The 11,864-nt window shown below is 36.4% G+C and overlaps 1 long non-coding RNA gene across 3 annotated transcripts in view; it reads right to left on the bottom strand.

Moving 5' to 3' along the window:
• Positions 1 to 4,517: 4,517 nt before the first annotated feature.
• The window catches only part of LOC125264906, a 31,247-nt gene continuing 23,900 nt past the window's right edge, over positions 4,518 to 11,864 (bottom strand). Inside the window, exons 2-6 of one of the 3 annotated variants that reach the window (XR_007184163.1) lie at positions 11,538 to 11,714; positions 7,571 to 7,605; positions 6,922 to 7,065; positions 5,504 to 5,595; positions 4,524 to 4,699 (exon numbers count right to left, since the gene is read on the bottom strand). This is a non-coding gene — a long non-coding RNA (uncharacterized LOC125264906). Of the gene's footprint in view, positions 4,700 to 5,503; positions 5,596 to 6,921; positions 7,066 to 7,570; positions 7,606 to 11,537; positions 11,715 to 11,864 lie in introns of all 3 variants that reach the window. The other 2 variants (XR_007184165.1, XR_007184164.1) reach the window with 2 other exon arrangements.

Raw genomic sequence — 11,864 nt, 5'->3', positions numbered from 1 at the left:
TGATTTAAACATTGCTGGAAACATTTGGGATAATGTCATTCAACAAAATATATAACATTGTTCTAATTGTTATTGATATTTTATATTGTGCCTTTAATAATTAGATTAATTATTGTTGTTATGGACAGCAAAAGTGCAGTTTATTTGTTTTTATTCATACCACTTGAAAACAAGAGAAATTGCCCCTTTATTTTTGACAATTGGCAGTAGAAAAAAAGGAAACTGCATGTATTGCATCTCCTTACAGTTGGAGAACCCAATTAAATAGGCTGTGAACTCATTCATTGACGTGCTCTATTGTCTGTCACTTGATTAAAGAGTGTTGTTATAGCAGAAGACTCCTTTCCTCAAAATAATGGCAACTCTCTTCAAGAGTATACTGGCATTTCTCTTTTGACAGTATTCAGGCTTTATGTTTTCAAGGATCTTAACAAGTTGAGCTCCACGTCGAGCAAGAATTCTCAGTATCAGAACCAAATTAACATTTCTCTGACATGAAGTGCGTTCTCTTGTCTTCATGTTTTATGACTGGTATATCAGAGCATGAACATAATTTCTGACATCAAACCCCAACCATAACCCAAAGGGTTTACTATGTTTATAATGAAATATAAACATTATAAATAATAATTATAAATAATAATAATATTAATAATACTAATGACATAACCAAGACTACTTAATGCTACTTGAGTTTAAACAAATGACAGCCTCCCACTCATGTCAGGTTATCATCACATGTCTGTTCTGGGTCATCTGGGTTCATCTGAGTCCACTTGAAGTTGATTGCGTCTCAGCGCTAAAGCTCAGGGAAGCACTCAAACACTGTGTGAAGCAAAAGATTCTGAGGAAAAGTACTTGAAACAATTTGAAACAATTTTAGGCTACTCAGAAGGGAAACGTTCAACAAATCCTAAGGATAAATCTTGTACCCATTTAACAATCAAAAACAGGCATTTATGTATGCACTTTAAGATCTCTTTCTGAAATGGCATAATTTATATCCAATCCCATTTCATTTTTGTTTGGTGTGTGAGTGTGTGTCCCACTACTTGTATGTCATGTGTACAGATGGATAAAGGTATCCAAATGTATGTTTAAGATAAGATCTTAACATTTACTTTAAATTCTGCTGCAGGAACATTTACAGAGCTTTTTAATATGCTTTTCTCACATGTATAACATATGGATTTTTTTTTAATTTATTTATTTTTTATTTTTTTTATGATGGCTTATTTTGGTGTTAGCATCCAAAAATTGCACCCCAGGGTTTGGCTAGAGGGAGAAACACCACATATGTGCAAAAATAAATAAATAAATAAAATAAACTTCAGTATGAGATGTTTAAATGCCTCAAGCTAAAAAAACCAAAACAACAAAAATAAAAAAAAATAGATTGAGCAGCACATGCTGTGCCATTTACTTTCTGATGATTCTAGAATAAAGCACAGAAAAGAAAAAAAAATGTGCACAGTGGTCATTATACTGTATGTCATTGAATATGTGTGCACTAATTTTACAGAAAAAAAAAGTCAAATAGAGACTTGAGTGTGTTTGAATTAAAAACTGTTTCCTGATTTATTTGTTTTTGTGCTCTTCTTGCATAACTACCATTGACAGTTGTAATATGAAACATTTATTAAATGCTTCAGTATTAATGTAATAGAGCCATGGGGTGTCACTCTAGTCTAGTGGACCATGTGCAATAATCAAGGTAGTAAAATAAGTTACATGCCACACTAGAGGAATAAATCAATAAGGCCAGAGATGATCACCAGAAACATACAGTTCAGGGACATTGCCCAAAATGTAACACTTATGATGTGCACGCTAGTACACACACTGCAAAATTTGTGAACCAATAATCAAGTGCAAACCACAGCAAATGGTGAAGAAGCCTCAACAACCAGTAACCAACATCCTTGGGGCAGACTCGAGGCATTTCCTGGAAAGATAAATATTAAAATCAACCACAAAACCAGCACCAAAACAGCCAGCCAGCCACAATAAAAATTAAATAGGGCGTTTTCCATTACCCTTTGCAGAATATAAAATGCAGTTTGCAAACTGTGAATCAATATTAATTTGTACATTTTATTTTTACTGTTAGTTTCCATGTAAGCGTCATTTGCATAGATAGTTTACCTTTGTCATGTAACATGTGGAATACAAATAGTCATGACAATAAACACATAAAAATGAGGACTAGAAAGAATGAAGAAAGACTCTATATTTAGCAAGGTATGTGATAAAGAAATAAAGAGCCCAGCATTTAGAAAATCATTATCCTCAAATCGGTGAGGCAGTAATGGTGCTGTCAAAAAGAGGAGGCATGATGTACATGCTGAGGGCAGCTACTGCAGTGTTCCTCTCCACTCTGATAAAGTCTGCTGTGAGTTCCTTCAACAAGGCTTTCCCATCACCTGCACACATAGAAAATGGCCCTGTACAACTGCTAGTCAACATTCTTCCACCTGGAGAACTTTGTAGTTCAAAGGTTTATTTAGTAATTATTTTTCTGCATAATCATTATTTTTATTGATTCTGTCTGATTTGAGCACATAATTATCATTTCAATCCCTTCTCTTCAGACGTCTTGAGCACCCTTGAGTTTGCCATGTCCACATTCATTGCAAAATACTTACTTATAAATTTAAATAGGAGTTTGTTAGAATCCTTTATGATATGGACAGGAAAGATTAAGTAAGGACTGGTGAGGTTCCTAGCACAAACGATAGATTACAGTTCCATATCACTTCACCAAATGATTTTAAAGCCAAAAGGTTCTTAAAGACTACAAAAAAAAAAAAAAAAAAAAAAAAAAAACACAATGACACTGACCAAGCAAATAAATATATTAAACAATAGGATAAAAACAATAAATTATTGTCATGGTTTTTGTCACAAAATACTTTTATGTCTTGAAAGGTCATACTGTCTTTCTCCCGCTTTCTCTCTTACTTAAACACACACATATAGAACATACACACACTCACACAGACGTGTTGTTAGCGTTGCTCTGATGAATTGATCAGTAAAAAGCTACATGACATTTCTCACCAGCGAGGTAATAATGGTTCTTGAGGTATGTAAACTTACAGTTTCGCTATTAGAAGAGACAATGCTGCCAAACACTGTTGAGAGATGTACAGACTCAGGTAGGTTATTTCACATATGCTTATTCCTATTCTTATTCTCTCTCTCTCTCTCTCTCTCTCTCTCTCTCTCTCTCATATAACTGTGTTAATCACAGCAGTCTGCTATCAATGGCTCAAGCCTCCGTTACTAGCTCTAAAATGATGTTTATGAATTAGCAATGGAGGCTTGGGATGAGATGCGTAAGAAATTAGTCCCACACACAGGACAAAAATCTTAATTTCTTGAAATGCAACATCTGAACAGTGCATTGAGGTGTGGTAACTTTAGTAAAAATTAATAACTGACTCTGGGCTGTTGAATTATTAGAAAATAATGCACACCAAAGGGAGCATTAGCCTACCACCTTGGGTGTGCATTATTTTCTAATATTTCAACGGCCCGCCATTAATTATTCCTTACATAATATAATATATCCAAGAGCTGCTACAAAGATTGAAGAAGATATAAGAAAACACAGTTTTGCCATTTGCAGAGAAGGCTTTTGTTTGCTTATCAAAGTTAGTCAATAAAACCTACCAAAAGTCCAACCAAACTCTTCATTTGTTATTTGATAATCAATGGCGCACTCAGAAATGCAGTATAGACACATACAAGACTTCGCAAGGAATGAATGAGAAAACCAGGCTTATACTGTATATCAGAGGTAATGCGCTAATGAGCAACAGCTGATTGCAATGAGTGCTGATGAGTCCAGGCTGAGAATTATGGGAAATGTAGTTTGTGAGGGAATGACAATAGTCTGATGTGGAGTGACCTCTGGTTTTAATCATGGGCATTCTAGCTGATTACTGCAACACATTGGTCTTTGTACGTATTATTATTAATTAACTAATTCAACCTATTTATTCAACCCATGAATTCAGTTCAATTCAATTCTGTTAACCTAAAAGAATTTGTAAACATTTGTACATTTTTAAGGTTGTTCATATATAAAATGCTTACATATTAGACATACAAAATGCACACATACAAAATGTATGTGTACGAGCCACACTTTTAAAACCAGATAAGTTAAGAGTACTCAAAAATTTTGTAGACACGATTGCATCAAAACTTTTAAGTAAATCAACTAATTTTTTTAAGTAAACAATAATTATAAATAACAATTGTCAAACTCAATTTTTACTCTAATGTTTAAGTGCACTGTACTTAAATCTATTGTTTACCATTAATGTTAATGTTTTTCATTTCTCAATTATTTTGATGAAGTGGTACTTTATTAAATACAAATATTAACTAAAAAAATACACCTATGCATAACTCAGGCTAATAATTAATTCATCATGCTGAAGTTCACAAAAATAAATAAATAAATAAATAAATAAATAAATAAATAAATAAATATTAACACACACAACTTTGGCTATACAATTAAAGATTTTTTATTCAAACTTTTTTTAAAACCTTGTGACTGTGTATTTCTGCACATGTCAAACAGGACTTGCAGGACTTAGTGGTTTCGTTGTCCATGATGACAAAATCAACAGGAGAGATGTTTGTGTGAATTGATGTCAGTGATGTCTGGCGCGGCCAACTCTTCCTGGAATAGGCATAGAGGGTAAAACTGTAAATTTAAAGGATTAGGTCACTTATGAATGAAAATTTTCTGATAATTTACTCACCCCATGTCATCCAAGATCTTCATGTCTTTCTTTCTTCAGTCGAAAAGAAATTAAGGTTTTTGAGGAAAACATTCCAGGATTTCTCTCCATATAGTGGACTTCACTGGGATTCAACGGGTTGAAGGTCCAAATGTCAGTTTCAGTACAGCTTCAAAGGGCTCTACACAATCCCAGACGAGGAATAAAGGTCTCATCTAGTGAAACGATCTGTCATTTTCTAAAAAAAATAGAAAATAAAAATGTATACTTTATAACCACAAATGCTCGTCTTACACTGCTCTTCGTTTCGCCACGCATGACGTAATCACGTTGGAAAGGTCACGCGTGACGTAGGTGGAAGTACCGATCCAGTGTCTACAAAGCGAATGTGCATAGATAAGACCGTATTCCTCTCCTGGGATTGTGTAGAGCCCTTTGAAGCTGCACTGAAACTGCAGTTTGGCCTTCAACCCACTGAACCCCAGTGAAGTCCAATATATGGAGAAAAATCCTGGAATGTTTTCCTCAAAAACCTTCATTTCTTTTCGACTAAAGAAAGAAAGACATGAAGATCTTGGATGACATGAGGGTGAGTAAATTATCAGTAAATTTTATTTTGAATTGAACTAATCCTTTAATTTATGAGATTAAAACTAAACATTTATATTTACTGCTAATAGCAGTTCTGTTAATGCATTGAATACTTATATTCCAAGTCTTGAAAAACTGTGGGTCGTCCTCACCGGAAGATCATAAACATTCAATGTCACACATCATCTCTGAAATCTTGCTGGTGTGTGTCGCTTTCTTTGATAGAGTGAAACTCAGCACAAACCTAGAAAATCACAAACACACACAAGTATATAACCAACAATGGATTTGTAAAAGAGAAAGACTAGTCTGTGTCCTGTTATCTGAGGAGACATCACACAACTTGCATGTCAAATCAACAGAAGTTACTTTAAGTGTTGAGGCTCACTCTTTAATATTCAGCATCCAGTTCAGCCTGCAATTAAAGAATGTTTGTAACTTTACTACAAGTTTGTCGTTTTGTTTTGTAAACTTAATAGTGTTAGCGGCTAGTTTTTAATACATAGACCAAATAAAATCACATTTAGCAGGGTTGCTTTTCCCCCTAAGTTGATCGTAGAAGCATTTGCCACCAATGGTCTCAACGATCGACTGTGCTTTTGAGAAACACAGCCCTAAACAGTGCACTTAACCAGAGCAACATTCAAAACGCAGGACTGTGTTTACTGAAAAAAAATACCAGCTAACATTAACATTACTTCACTCAATTCCCACAGTCCAAAACCTGACTTGTGCACTGCTGAGACTTGATAACGCAAACTGCTTTTAGTTTTTAGCTATGGGCAAATCAAAGTTACTGAAGGCCGATGTGGGCGGGAAAAAAAAAAAAAATAAATAAAAAATATCTCTCAAAACAATCTCAGTCCTCTCAAAAGCAAAAATCTTTTCTGAGATATCACTAACATACTTCTTCAAATCCTATACAGAGATTTCTTTGCCGTCGTTACTTATTCAAGTATGCTGTCAATCAAAATCTGTTTCCAGTTCTGTCATTCTTTACCACCTCATCAGAGTACAACACCAGTCTCTTTTGTTACAAGGTAATTTCCCTTCTGAAATTGCTGTCATCACAAACTGAAGTTTCATATACATCAGGATGTAAATAGGGTTTTGGTGACAGTCTGTCTCAGTAGGATGGTAAGAGGCCATAACTAATATTTATCGTATGTTTTCTGTTGGTGAAGAGATCACTCTGGGGAAGCCATAAGGTGGAGTGTCTCCTTAGACAGAAATACTACATCTAAAGTTGTTCTTATATCTCTGTACCAAACAAAAATACATTCAATGGAAATCAGAGTACAAAAACGCTATATATTATATGATTGTGATATTATGTAAATCACAGAAATTCACTAAAGTAAACAAGATTATTTGCAAGAAAGCAGACACCTCTATAACCAGTCTGTGTCTGCTCTCTTTTCCACTCTCCCCTTTTTCCCCCATCTACCTCGTGGTCTGACTCACACCTTAATTAGATTAAGACATATAATACTTTCCTGACAATTCTCCCAAGACCTAAATGGAACAAATGATTGAGTCCCTATTATCTAAAGCAATTATGAATTGATACCTGGGGGAAGAGACTTCTGACATAAAACATTCAATATTCTCTTCTCCCATGTGATCTTCTTTTAAAATGTTTACATTCCATCGTACTGCTCTGTTTTTGCTATCATTACATTTGTAGCATTCTTGTCAACTCTTTGTTGAATATCTGTGGTGGAACAAACAGAAAAGAAAGCTTTAAAACATATTCTATGGATGTCATAATATGTTATTGTGCATTTCTGTTATGTTAGGTTGGCACACTGTATTATTTTTAGAGGGAAGAAAAAAAGTACAGAATATAAATGTTTTAATTCTTCACCAAACTCACACCACTAAATGTTTGTGTGACTTGAATTTTAATTAATTATTAATATATGATGTATTATTAATTTTAACAAATTTCAACCAATTTCCCTTTATAATGGTTTCAGTTTTTTTTTTTTTTTTTAAATTACTTAAATAATCAGTCAGTCCATCTCAGTTATAATATTAACCTATTTCAGAATGTTGAATTATTATTTTTGTTTGATTTTATGTGTCAAAACCAAACCAACTTCCCCCAAAAAGTGACAATTTATTTCAGTCTTCCAAAAATATAGAAATAAAACAGATTACTCACTATAAAAGGCATAATTCATACAAACATGAAAATTGTGTCATCATTTACTCACCCACATGTCATTCCAAACTTATGACTTTCTGTCTTCTGTGGAACACAACAAAATTTGCTTACATATTTAATTATATTTCTCTAAATTGTTTTTATAACAGTTTTATAGTCATTAAAAAAAAAAAAAAAAAAAAAACATTTTGTAATTAAAATATATACTATGAAACATCAGAAAGAATTTACCTATAGTTTAGTCAGGACCAACAAGTAAAAAACAAACAAAAAAAAAAAACAAAAAAAACAATTATTTTAGTCAGCTTTTATTGGCATGTTTTGCTAAAGGTACATTTGGCGATATGGCTCTAAATTCCCCGTCCTTTTCATAAGCTTCTTGAAAAGCTAAGACAGGGAACAGCAGCAGATTCTGGGGTTAAAAACAGAGCATGCAGCAATGACAACAGAATGACATTGTTAAGTTAAACACAAGTTGAAGGAGGAGCTGGGGAGCAGGTGTGTTGCAAAGCAGCATGCAGTCAAAGCAGCCAAGCAGGCAGACTGAAGCTGCATTTAAATAGGGTGTGCTGTTTGAGAGTCACCAATTGAGTGCATAGGAATTGCACAACTAAGACATGTGCACCTGTGAACCTGGAACAACTTCCAGGTCCAGGTTGTAAAACCTTACAAAACGGAGCAGAGAGGACCAGCCTTCCACAAACCACATCCTGTAGTGATACCTCCTTATATAATAAAGCTTTCTAAGCTGCTATACTCCTGTCCTGGCCTAAAAGCACCACAGAGGAAACGTGTCACCAACGTGTTTCTCCCTAAGGATACACCACCCAAAGGGACATGGTAGACAGCTAAGGTCACCACATACACCTTCAGTGTGGAAGGGGATAACCCTGCAGAAAAACAAACCTGCAGTAACTTCAGCACTGTACCAATGGGGCAGTTAACTGGGTCCCACAGTCGAGATTCGCACCATGAAGTGAAACACCAATGCAAAGTGTTTCCTTGTGGAAGGAGCTCTGAAGTGAAGTATGATCTTCACAACCTTGGTTGAGAGATCAAAATTTATGAGTTGGGCCCCCTCAGAGGCCAAACCCACAGGTTCCATATCTCTGGGCAGGGGTGAAGGATCACGCCTCCCACTTGAGACAGAAGGACGCTCATGACCAGAATCTCTAAGGGAGAGCCGACGAGGAGGAACACCAGGTCCGAGAACCATAGTCGGCTTGGCCAGTGCAACGCTACTGGTAGTGGACTTATTCCGTTCCGGCGGACCTTCACCAGAACTTCAGGGAGCAGAGCAATTGAAAAAAAAGGGAAAAGTGTACAGACGTAGCCTCGGCCATGTCTGTACCATAATGCCCAGCCCCAAGGGAGCTGGGTGTGTGAGGGAGAAACCAAGTGGACAGTGCGTCGTATCCTGAGACGCGGACAGAACCACTTCTGCTTGGCCGAAAAATTTCCCAATATTCCATAACCGCTCCCCAGCCCGTGAGGGAAGCATCTGTCGTGAGCATAAAGCGATGACAATGGGCTCCTAACACGGGATTTTGTGACAAGAACCAAGGCTTCCTCCATATTATCAAGGTGCAAAGACCTTGATTGTGTGGAGTGGGTTCCCCCTCAGGGAAAACCCCCTTGGTCTTGAGCCACCACAGCAGGCCAAATAATTGGCACAGCTGCCATCAGACCCAACTGCATCCACGCATTTCGTGAAAGTGCAGGGTGATAGAGCTAGACCGAAGGGAATAAGCCAATATTGGTATGCTTCGCACCCAAAAGTGAACCTCAGGAACTTCTCTGTGGAAGGATGGATACATGGAAGTATGTATCCTGAGATCTACAGTGACAAATCAGTGATTAAATCTACAGTGACTGCTGAAGCACCAGGCTCTCTAACGGGGCAGAAGAAGCCGCGGCATGGACTTCCGATCCCAGATAGACAGCACTGGTGCTTTTATGCTATCCTGGTCATGGCGTCACCCGCCCGTGACGTTACGTCTCAACATTGGACTGGTTGACATAAGTGCTTCAGACAGAATCACGCAAAGGCATTCCCAAAGCATCATCAACATAGCGTGAGTTCCCTTGAAAGGGAACTTTGTATTTTATTTGTATCCTTAGTGTATATATAAGAACTTTATGAAAAGAAGCCTTTATGAAACAGCAAATTTCCTCACAAAACTCAGTAGTTGAATTACAATTCAACAAAACATACAATATCAAGAATGCCCCATGAATATCCTGTTCTAATCGTCTGTGTTCTCAAACTTTTAATGGAAGGAACCTTTAAGAAGAGCACATCAGGAGGACCTGACAGATGGAGAGTCAAGCCCTTCAGTAATGGGGTCATCAAGCAAAACTCCAGAGTGGACCTGTCATGTCACATACATTTAATAACAAATGGCAGGTGGGGTTGTGGTCAAGGCTGAGTGACCCAGAACAGCCCTCCCTTTGAATAACACCTTTGAACTCAGGACAATATTGCCAGACATAGCAGGATGTTGTTTTTTCAAGGGAATGTAGTTACCAGTCACAAACAGAAGCAGACGAGCAGTCTTGGCTCTCCCTCTCTGGGGCTGGAGGTTGGACAGGTTGGAGAAAGGAAACAGATTTTTGATCCAGATGTCTCTTTGACCTTTTTGGCCACCTCTCAGTATTACTGTGGGCCTTATTTGCCCCCACTGCTTATCAATGTCTAGAATTGTATGCTGCTTATTATGCTGCTTTTGGACATAATGCTGGCCATTGGCCATAATTCACATTTTATGCACAAGCAGTTGTTGGCCACATGCTCATTGGTGCATCTAGCCTGAAAAATACACTTTTTAACATGATTTGAGCATAAGAAACAATTTATGGGAAAATTCATGTCAATTTTGTTGCTGATTTGAAATATGTTATTTAATTGTGAGTTCGGCAAGCAGTTTTTGAGATTTCAGGTTTCTCAAGTACATTCATAGGACTTGGTCTTGGATGCCCAAAATAGCTGCCCAGAGGTGTTGCAAATATGGCCGCTGAGTGAACAGACTTTCCTTGAAAGGGACTTTGCTTAGGCTCACCCCACTGATAGCATATTCTTAATATGTTCAGTGCTAGTTGAATCCATGGATTAGTCTGACACATCTCCTATAATCCACCAAACATCCTGTTTTTTAATATCTGACTCCTCTTCTGGAGAAAAAAAAAAACAAAACAAAACGTATTGACTTAAAAGATAATTTGCCTCAGATAAAATGAAAGGAGATGCTGACCCTGTATGCTCATAAAGACAACACAAAGTTGTATATGAAAATCGTAATGAAAGGTCTAGCTTTGTGTTTAAGATACTGTGAAATAAGGGCTTTTGAGGATAAGAGAGGTCTTAATGCAAAATGAAAATGTCACTGCAGTTGGCCATCTGTTTGACAAATCTTTTTTTTTTTTTTTTTGACATAACAACAATGATCCTTTTCTAACACTGTCGATCACTGACCAACGCAAAGAATCAAATGATTTATCTTTTTTTTTTCTCTTTTTTATGGATCAAAATACTCTTTATTCATTCAACTGAAGCATTTTGAGGACACGGCATATTTGCTGTGGTAATGTTTCTTCATAACAGCTTCAGCCAACATTTCTATGCTTTGAAAAACTGTAGCTTTGTGTCAGAAACAGCTCTAGTAGTTTAGATGTGGATGGTTTTATTGTATTTGGATTAATTCCATGTAAGCGGATATTCTCTCTATGTTATTCATCTGAGATTCTTAAAGAGCATAGAAATAGGATGTTTGCATTTGAACACATGTTCCATGTCAACAAAAATATGATTGCTCTCTGTCCAGTGTAAGGATGTCTACAATACATAGATGAAGCTATATAAAAAAATAAAATTACAAAACATAAATAACATATAATAATAAAATGTATGTAATGACAAAACATTTTATATTTTGGTTTTATATAATTATAAATAATAAATAAAATAATTGTCATAATACACAGATTTGAATAGCCATCAAAGCAGCCACGGCACCTACCAGCAAGGGCTCACTCGAACATGCTGTCTAATCAAACCATGACCTCTTGGTGCAATGTTTGTCCCTTTTTTCCCCAGTACTGTACAACAATAGATGCAGAGACTGTTCCAGCAGAGCAGTGAAGAGAGGGCATCTAAATTAATGAAAGGGGATGATGATGTAATGCAGTATCCCCAGCTAGAAAAAAAAAAAAATACATATATGTGGCCCATTCATGTATTTGTCAAACCGTAAACAAACCTGTCGCTACTACAACTGGGCTATGAAGCTAAAAGCTACTGAGCGAATACAAAGCACTGAATAATATCACTACATAAAACAAAAAGG

This window comes from Megalobrama amblycephala, linkage group LG3 (genome assembly GCF_018812025.1).
Source record: "Megalobrama amblycephala isolate DHTTF-2021 linkage group LG3, ASM1881202v1, whole genome shotgun sequence".
Lineage (NCBI taxonomy): Eukaryota > Metazoa > Chordata > Actinopteri > Cypriniformes > Xenocyprididae > Megalobrama > Megalobrama amblycephala.
This window is presented reverse-complemented; position numbering and strand designations above follow the sequence as displayed.